Source organism: Panthera pardus, unplaced genomic scaffold (assembly GCF_024362965.1).
Source record: "Panthera pardus isolate Hobbes unplaced genomic scaffold, ASM2436296v1 HiC_scaffold_18, whole genome shotgun sequence".
NCBI lineage: Eukaryota > Metazoa > Chordata > Mammalia > Carnivora > Felidae > Panthera > Panthera pardus.
This window is the reverse complement of record NW_026526743.1, coordinates 16,907,450-16,928,507: the sequence shown is the minus strand read 5'-3', so window position 1 is coordinate 16,928,507 and position 21,058 is coordinate 16,907,450. Positions and strand designations below refer to the sequence as shown.

The 21,058-nt window shown below is 38.7% G+C and overlaps 1 long non-coding RNA gene across 8 annotated transcripts in view; it reads left to right on the top strand.

The window, feature by feature from the left end:
- The window catches only part of LOC109251509 (uncharacterized), a 33,027-nt gene extending 16,660 nt beyond the window's left edge, over positions 1-16,367 (top strand). For 4 of the 8 annotated variants that reach the window (XR_008423464.1, XR_008423462.1, XR_008423460.1 and 1 more), the window contains 4 exons: positions 4,427-5,841; positions 6,610-6,696; positions 10,095-10,298; positions 12,466-13,494. This is a non-coding gene — a long non-coding RNA (uncharacterized LOC109251509). Of the gene's footprint in view, positions 1-4,426; positions 5,842-6,609; positions 7,797-10,094; positions 10,299-12,465; positions 15,978-16,114 lie in introns of those variants that run through there. The other 4 variants (XR_002073541.2, XR_008423465.1, XR_008423463.1 and 1 more) reach the window with 3 other exon arrangements.
- Positions 16,368-21,058: the final 4,691 nt, after the last annotated feature.

Below are 21,058 nucleotides of genomic sequence, written 5' to 3'. Positions count from 1 at the left end.
GAGAGGGAGACACAGAATCGGAAACAGGCTCCAGGCTCTGAGCCATCAGCCCAGAGCCTGACGCGGGGCTGGAACTCACGGACCGCGAGATCGTGACCTGGCTGAAGTCGGACGCTTAACCGACTGCGCCACCCAGGCGCCCCTATCCCTTCACTTTCAATCTGTAGGTGTCTTTAAGTCTAAAATGAGTCTCTTGTAGGGGCGCCTGGTGGCTCAATCGTTAAGCGTCCAACTTTGGCTCAGGTCATGATCTCAAGGTTTGTGAGTTCGAACCCTACATCGGGCTCTGTGATGACCGGTCAGAGCCTGGAGCCTGCTTTGGATTCTGTGTCTCCCTCTCTCTCTCTGCCCTTCCCCTGCTAATGCTCTGTCTCTCAAAAATAAATAAACATTAAATAAATAAATAAATAAATAAATAAATAAATAAATAAATAAATAAAACGAGTCTCTTGTAGGCAACATATAGATGAATCTTGTTGTTTTTTTTTTTTATCCATTCTGATACCATATGTCTTTTGATTGGAACATTTAGTCTATTTACATTCAGAATGATTACTGAAAGACATGAATTTAGTGCCAGTGTGTTACCTGTAGAGTTGGTGTGTCTGGTAATGTTCTCTGGTTCTTTGTAGTCCTTGTTGCTTTGGTCTTTTTTTTTTTTTCACTCAGAGAGACAACCCCCCCCCCCCCCCCCTTAAATTTCTTGTGGGGCTGGTTTAGTGGTTTAGTGGTTGAATGGTTTAGTGGTCACAAACTCCTTTAGTTTTGTTTGTCTGGGAAACTCTCCTATACTGAATGACAGCCTTGCTGGATAAAGAATTCTTGGCTGTATATTTTTCCTATTCAGCACATTGAGTATTTCCTGCCATTCCCTTCTGGCCTGCCAAGTTTCAGTGGACAGGTCTGCTGTTAACCTTATTATGTTCCATTCTTGTAGGTTAAGCACCTTTTGTCCCTAGCTGTTTTCAGAATTCTCTCTTTATTTTTGTATTTTGCAAGTTTCACTATGATATGTCATGGTGTTGAATTGTTTTTGTTAATTTTGAGGGGAGTTCTCTGTGCCTCTTGGATTTGAATGCCTGTTTCCTTCCCCAGATTAGAGAAGTTCTCAGCTACCATTTGTTCAAATAAACCTTCTGCCCCCTTTTCCCCTTTCTTCTTCTGGGACTCCCTATGATATGGATATTGTTTTGTTTCATGGAATCACTTAGTTCTCTAAGTCTCCCCTCGTGATCTAATAATTTCCTTTCCCTCTTTTTCAGCTTCATTATTTTCCATAATTTTATCTCTATATCACCTATTCTCTCCTCTGCTTCTTCAGTCCTCATTGTCACTGTATCCAGTTTGTTTTGTATCTCAGTTACAGCACTTTTTATTTCATCCTGACTAGTTCTTAGGTCTTTGATCTCTGCGGCAAGGATTTTTCTGGCGTCTTCTATGCTTTTTTCAAGCCCAGTTAGTAATCTAATGACTATTGTTCTAAATTATTGTTTGGATATATTGCTTATGTCTATTTTGAGCAATTCTCTGGCTGTGATTTCCTCTTGATTTTTCTTTTGGGGAGAATTCTTCCATCTTGTCATTTTGGCTAAGTTTCTGTCTTTTGTGTGCTTTAAAATGCTTTGTGTTTCCTGAACCTGAGAGTACTGCTGTATTAAAAAGGGGTCATACCCTGTCCAGGGCCTGGCACTTCATGAAGTGTTTCTAGTGTATGTTGTGTATACTCTGTTGTTGCGTTTTGGCTGCTCTTTCCTACTGGTCAGTCCTCTGCAGAGTTCCTCCATGCTTCCTGTGGTGGAGTGTCTGGACCTTTAACTAGGTCCAAACCTTTGATTTGTTTGTTCAAGTAACCTTGGTAAAAAGGGGGGAGGGAGAAAAAGCCTGATCTCAAAAAAAAAAAAAAAAGACAAAAGGAAAGGGTACAAAAAACCAAACAGAGAATCGAAAAACTATAAGGCTGATTCCAAAGAAAAAGAAAGGAAAAGAAAAGGAAAAAAAGAAGGAAGGAAAAAGGAAGGAAAAAGAAAGAATTTTAAAAACTCTGATCCAAAAAAAGAGAAAAGGTAATAAAAAAAAACAAACGAGAAACTACGAGCCTGATTAAACTCATTAAACAGCAGCTCTCCATTCTGCCCTCCCCCCAATCTCTGGCAAGCTCTATTCTAGTTGCAGTCTCTATAACAGATACCTCATTTAAGTGCAATTATACAGTATTTGTCTTTTTGTGACTGGCTTATTTCACCTAGCATGATGTCTGTAACTTTTCCCCATGTTGTATGTAGCACGTGTCAGAATTTCCTTCCTTTTTAAGGCTGAATAATTCTATTGTATGTGTATACCACATTTTATTCTATTTACCTGGCAATAGACACTTGGACTGCTTCCACCTTTGGCTGTTGTAAATAATGCTGCTATGAAAATGGGTGTACAAAAATTTCTTTGAACACTCTCTTCAGTTATTTTGGATATATACCCAGAAGTGGAATGGGTGGACAATATGGTGATTCTATTTTTAATTTTTTGAAGAATCACCATACTGTTTTCCATTGCATCTGTACCATTTTACATTACCAACAGTGCATAAGGATCCCAAAATCTAAATATCCTCACCAATACTTGTTATTTTGTTTTTCTTTTCTTTTTGATAGTAGCCATTCTAATAGGTGTAAGGTAGTATGTCTCATCGTGATTTTGATTTGCATTTCCCTGGTCAGTGATATTGAACATCTTTTTATATTCTTATTGACCATTTATATATCTTCTTTAGAGAAATGTCTATTCAAGTCCTTTGCTCATTTTAAAAGTGGGTTGTTTGGGGTTATTGTGGTTGAGTGGTAGGAGTTCTTCATATATTCTGGATATTAACCTCTTATCAGGTATATGATTTGCAAATATTGTCTCCCATTCTATGGGTTGCCTTTTCACTCTGTTGATTGTGTCCTTTGATGCACAGTTTAAACTTTTTATGTAATATAATTTATTTTTCCTCTTATTGGTTGTACTTTTGGTATCATATCCAAGAAATGATTGCCAGATTCAATGTCGTGAACCCTCCCCCTATGTTGTCTTCTAATAATTTTATAGTTTTACACTCTTACACTTAGGTCTTTGATCCATATTGAATTAATAGTTTTATATTGTGTAAGGTAAGGGTCCAACTTCATTCTTTCACATGTGAATATTCAATTTTCCCAATCCCAAATTAGATTCCCCAAATCCAATTTTCAATTGTTTGTTGAAAAGATTGTTGTTTCCCCCATGGAATGGTCTTGCAGCCTTGTCAAAAATCAACTAACTATACTGCAAGGTAATTTTCTGGGCTTCTTATTCTTTTTTACTGGTCTGTATGTCCATCTTAATGTCAGTACGACACTGTTTTGATTACTGTAGCTTTGTAGTAGGTTTGAAATCAGGGTGAGACCTCTAACTTTGTTCTTTTTTTTCAAGAGTTTTTTTGGGGGACATTCAGGGTCCCTTAAGATTCCACATGAGTTTTAGGATGGATTTTTCTATTTTTACAAAAAATGTTACTGGAATTTTGATAGTGATTGCATTGAAGCCACAAGGGCCAGTTCAACTACAACGTTGGTTCCAAAAAGGGAACCTGAGCTCAGGTAAGTACCTCCAGCCATTTATAGCATCACTATTGATAGGTTGAGACTGGCGCAAAATAGTATTCTGTATATGTCTGTTAGGTTCAGCTGGTTTATAGTGTTAATCAAGTCCTCTGTTTCCTTACTGACTTTCTATCTGGCTCTTCTATCATTACTGAAAGTGGGAACTGAAGTCTACTATTATTGTAGAGCTGTGTATTTCTTCAGTTCTATCAATGTTTGCTTCATAGATTTAGGACCTCTGATATTTGTTGTATATATGCTCATAATTGTATGTCATCTTAATTGACCCTTTTATCATTATATAATGTCCTTTTTTTTTTTGTCTCTCGTAAGAATTTTTGAGCTAAAGTCCACATTAGCATAGCTATTCCTGCTGTCTCTTGGCTACTATCTACCTGGAATATCTTTTCCCATACTTTTTCACTTTCAACTTATATATGTCCTTAGAGATTTTCAATCTTTTATAGATGGCATATAGTTGAATATTGATTTTTATTTTTATTTTTTAATTTCTTAAAAGCTTATTTTGAGAGAGAGAGAGAGAGACAGAGAGAGAGAGAGAATCCCATGCAGCCTCCATGCTGTCAGCGTGGAGCCTGACCCAGGACTCAGTCTCACAAACCGTGAGATCATGACCTGAGCCAAAACCAAGAGTCAGTCTTTTAAATGATTGAGCCACCCAGGCACCCCTGAATCCTGAGTTTTAAAAACCCATCCTGTCAATCTGTATCTTTTGATTGGCAGTTTAATCAATTTACATTTAAACTAATGTAAGGACTTACTTTTGCCAAATTGTTATTTTGTCACAGACTTTGAGTCAGAGTTCCCTCTTGTCCAGCAAGAGAGTGGATGCAGAATTGAATACAAGAGAGGCTAATGTCCGGGAGGAGACGAGAGCCCCAAGTAAGGGTCCTTGCTCCATATTTATTAGGATCAGAAGGCTTACAAACATGATGGACATGCAGAAAGAGACAATAAAACACTAACCATTAATTCATGTGTGTGAGAGAAAGGGGGTTTCAAAGGTATGTGGTGTTAGGGGTTTGGGTCAATACAAATCAAAGTCCCAGTGCTGAGCAGATGGCCGTTTACTGCAGCCACCAGGCACTGTGTATGTTTATCTTAACTTGTCTAGGGGCTAACCCTGCTGCCTCAGGGTTAACAAGGCATTTTTCTTGCTAATTAGCTCTGGACGTTTTTACCCTGCTGCAGGGGCTTTCTGCTTCTACCTGTTCACAGACACTTCCATCCTGTGGAAGTGACTTTCCGCTCTATGCTTTCTACACTGGTGGCACTTTCTCCCTGTGCTGGCTTTCCACCCTAAGCCTTGTTAACCGATTGGTGAAAGCTCAGGAAATTCTTAAGCTTATTCCTCACATTATTTGTTTCTGTAGGTCTTAAAATTTTTTGTCTTTCATTTCCTCCATTCCTTCCTTTGAGTTTGGCTTTAAATGTAGAACACTGAAAGCAGCTGTTTTTGCACATCCTTGGGATACTCTTGGGAAACATGGTACTAAAGAATGTGAGTACAAGTCAAAAACTATTCAGGATTACCCATGTTTCCTTCAGCTTTAGAGGAGAGCTCAGAGGGGGGAAGAATCGCAGGCTCACTGGGAGGTGTAAACCACCACAAGCCCAGTCAGCAGTTGTGGCTTGAGGGATGAAAGTCATCTGACTGGCTCCATGTTGCCCCAGAGCAGTTGTCCTCTGTGGTATCCTCAGCACATAGCATAGTACATGGCACACAATATGAATTCAATAAGAATTTGGTAGGTGAATAGAGAAATTCCACCAATGGCTCTGTCTGTAGGCTTCATCTAGTGACTAGCACACAGTAGGAGCTCAATAAATAGCAACTGCTATGGGCAGTTGAGATGGTAGAGTGGTTAAGTCTCTGATATTTGGAATAAAAGAAATCACAGCAACTCCACTTATGTGCTATTGGGGCTGAGTAGGTCACATAACCTCTCTGAGATTCAATTTCCTCATATGTAGGATGAGAATTTACATCATGGGGTCCAGTGGGGATTAAAGAAGCTAATCCATGAAGAGCCTAGTATATGCTGAGTGCCCAGCAAGTTATAGCTATTGAAATTAATATTATTACCAAAATGTTAAGTAACTCTGGTAAACACTGCTGTTTTCATTCCAGGATTTGCAAAACAAGGACTGAGCAGATCACCTCCACATTTCTTCCATGCTACAATTCTATGAATTGGAAATGGTGAGATTTTGTTTTTCTTTCTTTCTTTCTCCTTTCTTTTTCTTTCTTTCTTTCTTTCTTTCTTTCTTTCTTTCTTTCTTTCTTTCTTTCTTTTCTTCTCTCTCTCTCCTTCCCTCTCTTTCTCTTTTGCAACAGGGGTTGGAATATAAATGTCACAGAGAATTTTGGAAGATAAAGTTTTGAAAAGCCATAGAAACGTTCAAAGAGAGGCCAGGAAGATGACCTGTATGTGTGCTAGGTCTTCCCAGAGAGTAAGATCAGATGAAGTTCCCTTAACAGTCACCCAGACTCCTGGGTGCCCACGTCCCTATCAGCTTTTGGAGAAGGACCATCTCCTCCCCAGGCCTCCCTGGGTCCTGGGTGATTTCTGGGTCCTGTGGACTTAGAGGCACATCTTTTATGTTCTGCTTCATCTGTCTCTGTATCAAGCTAAAAGCATTGCCTCCTGTTGCCTTCAACACTCGTGCTCAAGATGTTGGGGCAGCAGAGGGGTCTGTGCCAGGGAACACCCAAGGCACTCTCCAAAGCTCTGGGTCATATATCAGTTCTGTATGTCCATGTGACATCAAGTCCATAAGCTCCTGGGTCTGACCCTCTCTGTTCTAAGGTTAAATTCCAACCATGTAGCTCTGTGGGGACACACAACATGCTTTCCCTTCCCCTCTTCTCCACACCTCTTCTACCTTTCCTCACATCTTTGACCAAAAGCACCCTTTCTGCCAAAATTATTCAGAATAAATGAGTATTCTCCCCTCTCTTTGTCTGCAGAGGAGACTTCAGTAGGGTCCATATCATAGAGTTGTGAGGGGTGAATGAGAGAAGCCATGTAAAGCATGAAGCCCAGGAATAGGAACAGTAAGCGTTTGAGAAGTGGAAATTGCTGTTACCATTATCATCAACAAGAAGTGCAAAAAGTCCATTTTCCTAAAAAAGAAATTGTATATTTATAAAAACCACATTGTTTGATTTATCATTTATGATCAGTTTTAAAGACATAAGAAGTTTTAATATTGGCATCAAATGTGAATTTTCTTTATTAAAATATAAACAAAAATAAACCCATGTGTCAGCTGAGAGAGGGGGATGTTTGTTATTCAGTGGGCCACAGAGGGACCTTGTTTTATTTCATGTTGTCATGGTCTCAGAGAAACCTTGTCTGATATGATGTCTGTGAGATTGTTTATGTCCAACAGGAGAAAAGAATGGCCTGGTAGTGAACATCAGCCCTGTTTCCAAATGTTGGGGGAATTCCTTTCTCACAACTTTTCATTCACATTCATGCAGCAGACATTTAGTGAGCACCTACTAGATGCCAGGCCACGCAGCAGTGATGGTGAATACAGGGGTAAACAATACTCTCTACACGTTAGACTTCCCAGCATGCAGGAAAAGAGCAGGGGAAAAGTTAGAAAAGGGGAAGAACAGGTGCAGCCATCTGAAGGGCCAGAGATTCCCTGAAGAGGAAGTAATACCAAGTAGGAAAAGCACGGATGAGTCTGGAGGTGGGGGCAGCCTCTGGGGAAAACTAGTGCGTTTCTAACAGAAAGGGATAGTTTTAAAAGATGACGCTGCAGAGCTAAGCAAGAGCTAAACCTCTGGTAAACCTTAACAATGTTAAGGATTTTCAAGGTATGTGGCTTAAAAAAAAGGAAAAGGAAAAGAAAAAGAACAAAAAGGCAAGTGTTTTATAATTTTTAGTACAAACTTTGCTTTACTGTGCAGATCTTTAAAAATATTATATAGGTGGTAGAGATATAGATATAGATACTGATATATCAGCATAGCAATATATCTAAAATATATTAATTTTTAAAAGTAAGTTTCTTAAGAGTATGTACAAGAGGCTACAATTAAAAAATATAAATATGGACACCACGAATGCCCAAACACAAGGTGACCCCAAATCTAAGGTACTTTTTCCAATGCAGTAATATTTCACAGTGAGCCAAGAAGATTTTGTTGGGATTGTCCTGATTGTATAAATTTTTAGGGAAATGAGATATGTACTTATAATATGTATTAGTTTAGATGAATTATATATTTAAATTGAATGAATAATATATAAATTTTGGTCTTTTCCAATTTCATGTTTTGAAAAAAAATTTTTTTTAACTCTCTACAAGTAGCAGTGTTTTTCTCATCCCCAAAGCAATTTTTTGATAATTTTTAAATGTTTATTTATATTTGAGAGAGAGTGCACATGCATGCACGAGTGGGGGAGGGGCAGAGAGATGGAGACAGAATCTGAAACAGGCTCCAGGCTTGGAGCTGTCAGCACAGAGCCCAACAGGGGGCTCAAACTCACAAGATCATGACCTGAGCTAAAGGCAGACACTTAACCAATTGAGCCACCCAGGCACCTCCCCCAAAGCTATTTTTGAAGTTTGTAAGCCAGTTTTCCAGGGTCCATCATTTTCTCTTCTAAGTAGAATAAGAAGTGGAATCTGAACATTATTGACAATGATGCATTCATTGCATGCATTCATGTGACATTAATACATTTTTCTATTTATCCTGTAGATACGTATATATTTTAAGTAATGTTTACACTCAATGTGGGGCTCTAACTCATGACCCCAAGATCAAGAGTTGCATGCTCCCCCAAATGAGCCAGCCAGGCACCCCTATAGGTATATATTTCTTATCTTCAAAATATCAAAATAGGATTTCCTATTTAAATAATTGTTAAAATACTTGTGTGCAATGCTATCCAGTCTATGCAAATGTACAGTCATCTTCCCAGGAATAACTGCCAAATCTGAACTAAGTTTCTCTGCCACTTGTTTGACTAATTTCTCTTCCTCCTCCTCCTCCTCCTTCTTTTAGAGAGAGTGAGTGGGGGGGTTGGTGGGGAGAGGGGCAGAGGAGAGAGAAGGGGAATATTAAGCAGGCTGTATGCTCAGTGCAGAGCCAGACCCAGGGCTCAATCCCACGACCCTGGGATCATGACCTGAGCTGAAATCAAGACTCAAACACTCAAACCAACTGGGACACCCAGGCACCCCTGTTTGACTGATTTCATAGGGAGACCTCTTTAGGCCTCCAAAGCTCAAATGAATGGAGATCCTTTAAGGTCAATGAATCTTCTCCAAACTGTCCTATTATCTTTAAAATAAAGTCCTTCAGATAACTGCACCCTCTCCCATGAAAGACTTTTTAAGGACTCACATGTAAGACTCCTCACTTTTTGGTATGGGGTAATGGGGTAGGGAGGACTCACCTAGTAATAAGAATGGAAGAACATACACCCAAATATAAATGATCAGGATCCCTTGGTGATAGGATTATATGGATGGTTCTTATTTTCTTCATTCTGTACATCTGTACTTTCTTTCTTTTTTTTTTTTTTTTTGATGTTTATTTATTTTGAGAGAGAGAGAGCAAGAGCACAAGCAGAGAAGAGGCAGAGAGAGGGGGAGAGAGAGAATCCTGAGCAGGCTCTGCACTGTCAGCACAGATCCTCATGTGGGGCTCAATCTCACAAACCATGAGATCATGAGCCAAAATCCAGAGTCAGATGCTCAACTGACTGAGACACCCAGGCACCTCTGCACATCTCCATTTTCTAATTTTTCTACCATGAACATGGATTAGTCATATAATAAGGAACAAAACAAGCAATAAAAATTGTAGGTGCCTTTTGTTTGTTTGTTTGTTTGTTTTAAGGAATTGTTTTCTGGCCCCAGACCCTCAAGCTTAGCCCAAGCCTCTGCATCCCTTCACTCCAGGCAGGAAGCACCTCCACACCTAGGAGCAGATGTTATTTACCTCCTGTAGGGATCAAGGTCTCCTCTTCATGCAGTAGGAAATGGGGAAAGGGAAGAGGCCAGCTCCAGGACACTTGAAAATTCCTAGGCTGAGTCTGAGGCCCACGGGAATTGCCCATCTCCCAGTCATTGTTCTTGTCAGCCTCAAACAGAAAGAAAATTCCACCTCTACAAGCTGAATTTCAATTTGCAAGTGTCAAGAGAGCAGGGAGAACGGCAGGAGGCTGGCTACTGAGCATAAGGCAGCCCAGGGCATGGGAACAATGTGCTGCAGGGAAGGTGCCCCTTCATCCTAGGGGGAGGAGGATAAATCCCTCTCTACCTTTACATGCTCTCCCTCCCCAGCTCTAGTCTTCTAGTTTTCTGGAGAAAGGCTAGACGGTGCCTTCTTCAAAAGAGTGGGCAGAAGCAGAGAGGATTTATTCAAGGGGTGCCCCGAATAAATTAAATTTATTCAATTTAAATATATATTCATGATTCCTGCAGAAATGGAACCTTCCCAGAACATGGGTGAGACCCCTGCAGACATGCTGGATATCCTCCCGGGGTAGAGCCCTCAGCCCCACTAAAGGGTACTGGAAGGAGGAAGTATAGGATACCCAGCGGGGAATCAAGTGGTTCCTGCAGGATCAGTGCCTCCATAATGACCAAGGTTTAGACCAAGACTTCAGGGTGCTAAAGGTGGTGAAGGTAAGCATTTGTGGACCCAGCGGGTTTCAAACCCAGCTCTTTCCCTTTGGACATTTGAGGCCTTGGGGGTGGAACTGCTTCATCTCTTTAAGCCTCAGATTCCTTTTTACCACTTGTTATAGGAAATAAGTGTATTGTCATCATCATTGTTTTCATATTGGGGATCCAGTTCTATGAGTTCCAAGGAATTTGGTGGAACAGGTATAGCAGTATAGCAGGTCATTATAATAATTGTGCTTTTTGTGTGTGGTTTAATGCTTCTTTACCTCCAAAGTTATAAAGATATTCTCCTACATTTTCTTCTAAAACAGCTTGTTCTAAAATGGTTTCTTCTGGGAAAATAACTTATAACCCAACTTTCAAGATGTCATGCTAAATGAAAAATGTTTTAACTATAAGTCTAGATTTTTCTTTATTCTGCTAAAATGAAAATAATGTAACACTAACTTAAATTAAGTAAATCAGGCTTTAGCTGGAGGAAATAATGGCTGCCATGTGTGAGGCTGAAAAGGAAGGACACACAGCTTTAAAAGATCTTAAAAAGCAGAAGCCAAAGGGTCGCCTGGGTGGCTCAGTCGGTTAAGCGTCCGACTTCGGCTCAGGTCATGATTTCGCCGTCCATGAGTTTGAGCCCCGCGTCGGGCTCTGTGCTGACAGCTCAGAGCCTGGAGCCTGTTTCCGATTCTGTGTCTCCCTCTCTCTGACCATCCCCCGTTCATGCTCTGCCTCTCTCTGTCTCAAAAAAAAAAAAAAAAAAAAAAAAAAATCCAAAACAGACACAAGTAACCGTCCTTGTCTTCAAGGATCACCAATTTCCTTCTAAGACACACATCATAATTGGAACAATGCAGTTATCAACCTGCCAGATACTCAATGCTACAGGGCCAGAAACAGGAAAAGTCAGTCTCAGTTAAATACAGGTCAAGAGCCAGATGCTGGAAAATGACAGCAAGTATTTAAGCAGGAAGCAATGTGATGACATTGGCATTTAGGATAAGTCAGGCAGTGGCATATTAGGTGGATTAGAAAGAAGCTAAATCCAGGTGCTGGGCTAGGAAGCCATTACAGTAAAACCAGGCCTCAGAAAGGCCTAGAATTGTTATGTAGGTAAAAGTTGGACAGAGAAAAAGAGAAATTCAGGGCTATTCTGAAGGGGAAAAAATAAAATCAGGGTGGGTTTTCATACTAGAGTTGAACACTCACTATAACCACTTCCCTAGTAAACCAGGGGATTTGGGGAAGAGAAGTGACATAGAGTCTGGGAACTCTCAAAATTCTAGCCCTCCTTCCACTTCCCATTATTATATTCCTACTACTGAGTGGCATCCCTGGGCTGGGCCACACCTATGTAACCCCCAGAGCTGCATAGGAAGGGGCTGGTTTTGACCTAATTCACAGATGAGGGAAACAAGAGAACTCCCTTCCTTTCCGGGCCAAAGTTGCTCACATTTGGTTAAGAAACTGGGCTCACTTAGGCCTGAAAGTCAGAGCATCCAGTGTGGAGTCCAGTCCCAAACTGCTAGTGACCTAGGGGCAGTTCTGAGCTGGAATTTCCTAATTTTTGGCATGAGCTTTAGCATGAGGAACTTGGTCCAGCTCCAAAATACCAAGATTTAGGGAAGCAGACTTCTCAACAGCAACAACTAGAAGCCAGGAGGTAGAAGAATCATATCTTTATTATTTTTTTTAATGTTTATTTATTTTTGAGAGGAAGAGAGTGTGCAAACAGGTGAAGGGCAGAGAGAGCGGGGGAAGGAGGATCCAAAGCAGACTCTGCACTGTCAGCACAGAGCCCGATGAGGAGCTCAAACTCACCAACTGTGAGATCATGACCTGAGCTGAAGTGGGATGCTTAACTGACTAAGTCACCCAGGCTCCCCCCAGAATAATATATTTAAAGGTTGAGGTTAAAAATCCAGAACTGGGCATCTAGGAAATGAGCCAAGAATGATGATAAAATAATTACAAATTAAAACAAGAGTTCACTACCAAGAGACATCATTAAATGAACCTCAAAAGAATATGCCTCAGGAAAAATGAAAATGATCCCAGAAGGACAATTTAATGCACAACAAAGAATGGTGAGCACACACAATGGTAAACATGTATGTGAATAAAAACTAACTTTTGGAAAATATTAATTAACACAATACTATCTAATTGGCAGTATCAAAAGGAAAACACAGAAATGGACTTCCACTCCAACCATGATGGAGTCACAAGGACCAGATTTACCTTTGCTGCTTCAACAAATGAAAAACTGGAAAAAATAAGTAAAACAACATTTGAAAACAGGCAAAGCAGGGGAAAAATCCCTGAGAGAAGGAGAAAAGGAGGGAAGTCCTGTGACTGTCCTCGTGTACTTCCTGTAGAGACTTTTGCAAGCCACAGCAGAGGAAAGGGTAAACTAAACAGTCTTCCTGAACTGAAAAGATAAGAGTTGAGAATTCAGGAAGGCCGAAGTGGCTAGAATTCCAAGAAATTATACAGTCGATAGAATTCATGGAAAAGGTTGTCAAATAGGCTATTCTAAATAAAACTTCACGTATTCAAGAAGACAGAAGGTGTTGTCAAATGTGCAAGGAAGCCTCCTGAAAGGGAGGAGGGGCATGGGAGGGTGCCAGTGAAGCTCTCAGAATGATGAGTGCCACTGGCTGCCCCAGCCACCTGTGAGTGCTATCAGAACTCACAAGAGATTGTGTATCCTACATGTATCCTGCTGGCTACAGTTCATCATCCGAGTAAGAATTGAAAAGTGTTTCAGAACCAGGAAGAAAAGCCCCACTTTCATGCAGTGTCTCTCCACTCCCATCTAGTAAAAAGCTTAACACTAGCCCAGCTGTCAGTGGGGAATGTTTACATGGCTCAGCTCCAATACTGCAAAGCAGGTCAAGGAAGGATAGATTTGCTAGGAAATAAATTGATAAAGCACAAGAGTATCCAAAACATTATATCTTTTGATTTTCACCTCTGACAAAGAAGATTCAACCTGAAGATTCACCAAAGAGAAACAGAGATCTCTATCAGTATCAATAAAAGGACAATGAAAATATAGCTCGTGAATAGAAGCCCAACTCTCTTCAGATTTTACCAGTAAGATGTCACATTTCCATTCCTCTGTTTTTCCACATTTAATTTCTAGACTTAGAAATATCATAATTTGGAAATTACAGTAAAGTATATATGCTGGTCTTAACTCCCTGGATGTGCTTTCATTATATTCACAGAATTGCTTATTTACAAGTAGTAGTCACCCCCTTGTCCGTGGGACATACATTCCAAGACCCTCAGGGGATGCCTCAAAGTACATACATACCAAACTCTGTATGTGCTATGTTTTTCCTATACATACATACCTATGGTAAAGTTTAACTTACAAATTAGGCATAGTTAGAGATTAACAATAATAACTAATAATAAAATAGAACAATTATAATAACATACAGTATAAAATCGTGAATATGGTTTCTCTCAATATATTACTGTACTATGATAGCCTTCTTCTTGTGATGTGACATGATAAATGCCTATGTGATGAGATGAAGTGAAGTGAATGACATAAGTACTATGACAAAGCACTAGGCTACTATTGATTGACTTTTTCATGGTATGTCAGGAGGATCATCTGCTTCCAGGCAGATGTGGTTGACCACAGATAACTGAAACAGTGAAAAGTGAAACTTTAGATGGGAGGGGGAAGCTACTTATGTGAATACATACACATACAAGCACATGCACGCGTGCACAAACACATTTAACCTTATTAGTTTTCAAAGAAATACAAATTGAAGCAACAGTTAAGAAAGCATGTTTTACCCATCTAATTGACAAAATGTAATTAGCATCCAATACTGCAGAGGGTGCAGAAAAAGAAGGTGAAATTCAAGACTGGTGGGGAAAGGAAGAATATATGGGATAATATTTATTTCTTTATAATGTTTTCAACAGTAGAATGAGTGTTACTTTTGTAATTTTGGAAGAATTTTGTAAAAGTAAATTTTTAAGTTATACAAACAGAACTCTCAAAGCTCAAAAAATTAAAAAAAAAAACCAATCCCATTAGAAAACATGCATAAGAGACAAGGATACATTTAACTGAGGATATACACATGCCAAATAAGCACACATGAAAGGATGTTCAACATCATTAGCCATGAGAGATATGCAGATTAAAACCTCAGTGAGCTATCACTACTATCATTTCACTTTAGAATGGCTAAAATGAAAAAGAGTAGCAATACCAAATGCTGGCAAGAATGCAGAGAAACTGAATCACTAATATATTGCTACTGGTAAGGTAAAATAGTACAGCCATTGCTATTACCATAAGTTTGGTGATTTCTTAAAAACTATACATGGTGGGGCACTTGGGTGGCTCAGTCAGTTAAGCATCCAACTCTTGGTTTTTGGCTCAGGTCATGATCTCATGGTTTGTGGGTTCGAGCCCCATGTTGGGGTCTGCATTGACAGCATGGAGCCTGCTTCAGATTCTCTCTTTTCCTCTCTGTCCCTCCCCCGCTCTCTCTCACACATGTGCACTCTTTCTCTCTCTCTTAAAATGAATCAACTTTATATATTTAAAAAAAAAACACGACTAAACATGTAACTACCATATGACCCAGCAATTAAGGCTCTTTGGGTGTTTCCTCAACAGAAATGTAAACCAAGTTTACATAAAAACTTGTACACAAATATTTGTAACAGCTGTATTTGTAACAGCCAAGGTCCAAAAACAACCCAGATTCCCTCAAAGAGTAAACTAACTGAAGCTGATCCATATCATGGAAAGCTATTCAGATATAAAAAAGAAAGAAGGAAAATAATAGAAAAGAAAAATAACTATTGCTATACACAACAACCTGGATGAGTATCCTGAGAATCATGCTGAATGGAAAAAAAAAAAAAAAAAAAAAGCCAATCCTAAAAGATTACATTCTGTATAATCCCACCTATATAACATTCCTAAAATGACAATATTTTAGAAATAGAGAACAGATTAGTGGTTGCAGGTATGGAAGAGGTAATGGTAACAGAGAAGAGTGGGTGTGGTTCTAAAAATGCAACATTAGTGATCCTTGCATGATGCAAATGTTCAGTATCTTCACTATTATCAGTGTCAATACCTGGGTATTGTGGTATTCTGTTATGGGGTTTGCAAGATGTTAGAATTGGGGAAAGTTGGAAAAATGGTACATGTGATCTCTCTGTATGAATTCTATCAAATGTATAATTGCTTGGAATTCTAGCCACTTTGGCCTTCCTGAATTGTCAGCTCTTTTCAGTTCATGGGAGACTATTTAGTTTACCCTTTCCTGTGCTGTGGCTTGCAAAAGTCTCTACTGGAAGTACTCTAGGGCAACCACAAGACTTCCCTTTTCTCCTTCTCTCAGGGATTATTCTCCTGCTTCGCCTGTTTTTAAATGTTGCTTTATTTATTTTTTCTAGTTTTTCATTTGTTAAAGGCAACAAAGGTAAATCTGGTCCTTAATACTCCATCATGGTTAGAGTGGAAGTCCACTTGTTTTTTCCTTTTAATACTGCCAATTAGATGGTATTATGTTAATTAATGCTTCTGTAAAGTTAGTTTTTATTCACATACATGTTTACCATTGTTGTGTTCACCACTCTTTGTTGCACACTAGATTGTCCTTCTGGGATCATTTTCATTCTTCCTGAAGTGTATCCTTTTGAGGTTCATTTAACGATATCTCTTGGTAGTAAACTCTTGTTTTAATTTGTAAATATTTTATCATCATTCTTGAAAGACTCACTTCCTAGATGCCCAGTTATGGGCTTTAACCCTCAACTCTTTAAAGATATGATTCTGTGGGAATGCAAGCTGGTGCAGCCACTCTGGAAGAGTATGGAGGTTCTTCAAAAAACTAAAAATAGAACTACCCTACGGCCCAGCAACTGCACTACTAGGTATTTATCCAAGGGATACAGGTGTGCTGTTTTGGAGGGACACATGCACCCCAGTTTTTATAGCAGCACTATCAACAATAGCCAAAGTATGGAAAGAGCCCAGATGTCCAACAATGGATGAATGGATAAAGAAGATGTGGTATATATATATATACATATATATATATATACATATATATATATATATATATATATATATATATATATATATGTATATATATATATACATACAGCGGAGTATTACTCGGCAATGAAAAAGAATGAAATCGGGGCGCCTGGGTGACTCAGTTGGTTGAGCACCCGACTTCAGCTCAGGTCATGATCTCATGGTTTGTGGGTTCAAGCCCCGCATCAGGCTTTGTGCTGACTGCTTCCTCAGAGCCTGGAGCCTGCTTCAGATTCTGTGTCTCCTTCTCTCTCTCTCCCTCCCCTGCTCACGCTTTGTCTCACTCTGTTTCTCAAAAATAAATAAATGTAAAAAAAAAAAAAATGAAATCTTGCTATTTGCAACTACGTGGATGGAACCGGAGGGTATTATGCTAAGTGAAATTAGTCAGTCAGAGAAAGACAAAAATCATATGACTTCACTCATAGGAGGACTTTAAGAGACAAAACAGATGAACATAAGGGAAGGGAAACAAAAATAATATAAAAACAGGGAGGGGGACAAAACAGAAGAGACTCATAAATATGGAGAAAAAAGTGAGGGTTACTGGAGGGGGTGTGGGAGGGGGGATGGGATAAATAGGGAAGGGGCACTAAGGAATCTACTTCTGAAATCATTGTTGCACTGTATGCTAATTTGGATGTAAATTTAAAAAATTAAATTAAACTTAAAAAAATGATAAAGATATGATTCTGTCTCTGGCTTCCGTTGTTGCTGTTCGGTCTGCTGTTTTCTAACTGCAATAATTTTGTAGGTACTCTGTTTTTAATGCTTTTAGCTTAGGTGCTTTTAATTTTGTCTTTTGTATTCTCAAGTTGTTCTTGTTGCTGTTTTTAATAATATATTTAAGTATGCATCTTTTTTATCTCATTCATCTCACCTAGGATGTACTGTGCTTCCTAGATTTGTGGACTCATAGTTTTCTTCAATTCTGGAAACTTTACATTCATGATCTCTTTAGATACTGCCTTTTTTCATTCATTGTTTCCTTTTGACACTCCAATGAGAGCTATGTTAGACCTTTTCATTCTGTCCTCCACCCCCATTTTTATTGAGGTGTAACTGAATATTAAAATGACAGCTTGGCATATGCATACACTATGAAATGTCACCACATTCAAGCTAATCTACGTATCCATTCTACATACTAGCCCTTTTTTGGATATGTGGTTTACAAATATTTTCTCCTAGACTATGTCTTGTCTTTTCAACCTTTAAATGTGGACTTTCACAAGCCAAATACTTTACTTTTAATGAAGCCCAAGTTTTCAGTTTTCCTTTTATGGATTATGCTTTTGGTATCAGGTCTAAGTACTCTACCTCAACCTCGAACCTAAAGATTTTGTCCTGTTTCTTCCTACAAGTTTTATACTTTTAATGTTTAAGTCTGTGATCCTTTTTGATCTTCATATAAGGTTCATTTTAAAATTTTTGCTCTTTAATACTTTCTTCCTCCTGCTTGCTTTGTTTATATTGCTTTTTTTCCCCTTCGGTTCTTGAAGTGGAAGCTTAACTAGATTTTTGATTTGGGACTCTTCTTATTTTCTAATGTATTCACTTAGTGCTAAAAAGTTCCCCATAGCACTGCTTTAGCTGTGTCCCACAAATTTTGGTATGTTGTATTTTCATTCAACTTAATGTAATTTTCTAATTTCCCTTAAGGTTTCCTCTTTGACCCACAGTTTATTTAGAAGAGTGTTGTTTAGTTTCTAAGCGTTTGGAGATTTTCCTGCCTTCTGTTACTGATTTCTAGTTTGATTCCATTGTGGTCAGAGAATGTCCAAAAGAATTGGTTTCAAGTCTTTTTAAACATTTTTTAAAATGCTTATTTATTTATTTTGAGAGAGAGAGCAAGAGCACACATGAGCGAAGGAGGGGGAAAGAAAGAGAGGGAAAGAGAGAATTCCAGGCAGCCTCCAAGCTGTTAGCACAGAGCTCATTGTGGGGCTCAATCTCATGAACCATGAGATCATGACCTGAGGCAAAATCAAGAGTTGGATGCTTAACCAACTGGGCCACCACATGCCCCAATTCTTTTAAGTATTTTGAGGTTTATTTTATGGCCACGGATTTGCCATATCTTATTATATGCTCCATGGTAAACAATGTGTTTTCGGCTGCTGTTGGAACAAATGTTCTATAAATGTCAGTTAGACCCTGTTGGCTGCTGAGTCCTATATTCTGGTAAAGATGATAAACCTGGAGAGGTATGTACCTGGAAACAGTTTGGTTGAAAATTTGTGCACAAACTGGTTGCTCTCTCCCTTTACTTTTCCTCTTTTATGTAATCAAATACACTGCACATAGGGTTTGATCTCTGGATAAACCGACCTAGAAAGGATGTACAACTGCACAAAAGAAGACAGGATTGAGGCACAGGCAGCCTGAGTGAAAAATCAGGCCACTAAGGACCTTCCTTATCCTAGCCCCAAACACCAGTAACTCAGGAGACTGGACATGTTTTCTGCTCTAAACAGAGCAGAAAGAACAGAGAACAGAGCTCTCTGGCAGTCTTCCAGTAAAAAGGCTGGCTCTAATATCTGCCAGTTGAGAAACTTTACCTCTTGACTAGAGGCAAGGATTACCACACATTTCAGGAAAGGATCCCATGTAAATTAAACAATTCAAGGTTTTTTTGCAAAAAGAATTTGATTTGGACATAAAAGACAAAAATGGAGAAGAAAACTTTGAACTGTAATTACCCTGATAGAAAATTATACTGCATCCATATATAATAAGAGAAACCTATGAAAAAGGAAAAATTAGGCACAACTCATGAATAGTCCTTCCAGCAAATACAAATCCCAGGAATAAAAAATCTAAAATAGGGGTGCCTGGGTGGCTCAGTTAGTTGAACGTCTGACTCTTGATTTCAGCTCAGGTCATGATCTCATGGTCATGAGATCAAGCCCCGTGTCTGACTCTGCATTGAGTGTGGAGCCTGCTTGGGAATCTTTCCCTCTCTACCTCTGCCCCTCTCCACACCCCTGCATCTGTCTGTCTCTCTCTCAAAAATAAATAAACGTTTTTTAAAAAACTTAAAAATGTTTGTCCAAAAACAAAAATATAAGAAATATTCTCAGATCTGGAGTCTAAAGACTAAAATTCTCACCTAGCATAAAAAATGTTTGAAAATCCATACCATAAGTTAGGACATTTCAGTACACTGGAGATATAAATAACAATAAGTATCTGAATGGGGAGGGGGACATAAAGTTACATATACAGGAATGGAAAGCAACTAGTATTAGATTTGACAACATAAGCTACCAGAAGACTTGAGGTGATGTTTCCAAATTTTGAATACTGGAGAAGTGTGAGAGTAGAATAAAGACATTTTCAAACATGAAAGAACTAAAAAATTTAACTCTAACACATGCATCTAAAGGAAGCTATTGAAAAAAGAACCTTAATGAACCTTAATGAAAATGAAAAATTAACTTGATTCCAGGAAACAGTAATCCGATTCAGGAAAACAATGAAAGTGAGCTTCATGACAACTGTAGAGTCCAACCGGAGCCCCAGAACGGTAGACTGAGAGATTCTAATGGGATATTTGTTGTTGGTTTTTTAAAAAAGGTTTATTTAGTTATTTTGAGGGGGGGGGGAGGGGCGGGGGGATTTCAAGCAGGCTCTGTGCTCTCAGCGGAGAGCCCAATGTGGGGCTTGATCTCACGAACTGTGAAATCATGATCTGAGCCAAAATCAAGAGTCAGATGCTTAACCAACTGAGCCACCCAGGCACCCCTCTAATTGGATATTTGAACAATTTAAAAAAATCATCTGTGGATATTTAACATAAATGTGGAACATTTATCTGTGGAACATCTATAAAAACTAAGAACAGGTACAAAGAAAACTAATGAAATCCTTAATAAACAAAAAAAGCTAGAAAATCTACTTGATTTTGAATAAAAAATAATTTACATAGTTAGTATATAAGTACCACATATTGACTTTGAGATATAATTATATTTGGAGGTGGTCAAGGAGAAAGAAAAAGGTGTAAGTTTTTTGCTTTAAATGAAATATTGATTATTACACTGACATTTTTATTAAAAAAGACATTTTTAACTGCTAAAAATAAGACTGATCTTTTTTTAATGTTTATTTATTTATTTTGAGAGAGCGAGAGAGAGAGAGAGCAAGTGCATGAGTGAAAGAGGAGCAGAGAGAGAATACCAAGCAGACTTCATGCTGTCAGTGCAGAGCCCAACGTGGGGCACAATCTCACAAACTGTGAGATTATGACCTGAGCCAAAATCAAGGTCAGACACTCAAATGACTGAGCCGCCCAGGCACCCCAAGACTGATCTTTTAACTAAAAGTGTTCAAAGATACTTTTATTATCCAAGAGTGATTGAAAACATTGAATTCATCCAAGATTTCATCTAAGTGCAGTTAAAAACAAAAACAAAAAAACCCTCATATGCAGATGAATATTGCAAGTACATTTATAAGAGAAAATAAAGTGCCCTTCTTTTGTTTTATGAAGTCCTATTAATTTCAACTTCCTGATTATATACTCCTACAATCTTATACTCATAAATAATGATAATTTTACATCCTCATTTCCAGTATTTTTGTGCCTGTAATTATTTTACTCACTTAAATGCCATAGCGCCACATTCTTGAGAGCACACTTAGTGGCCAAGATGCTGACCATCAA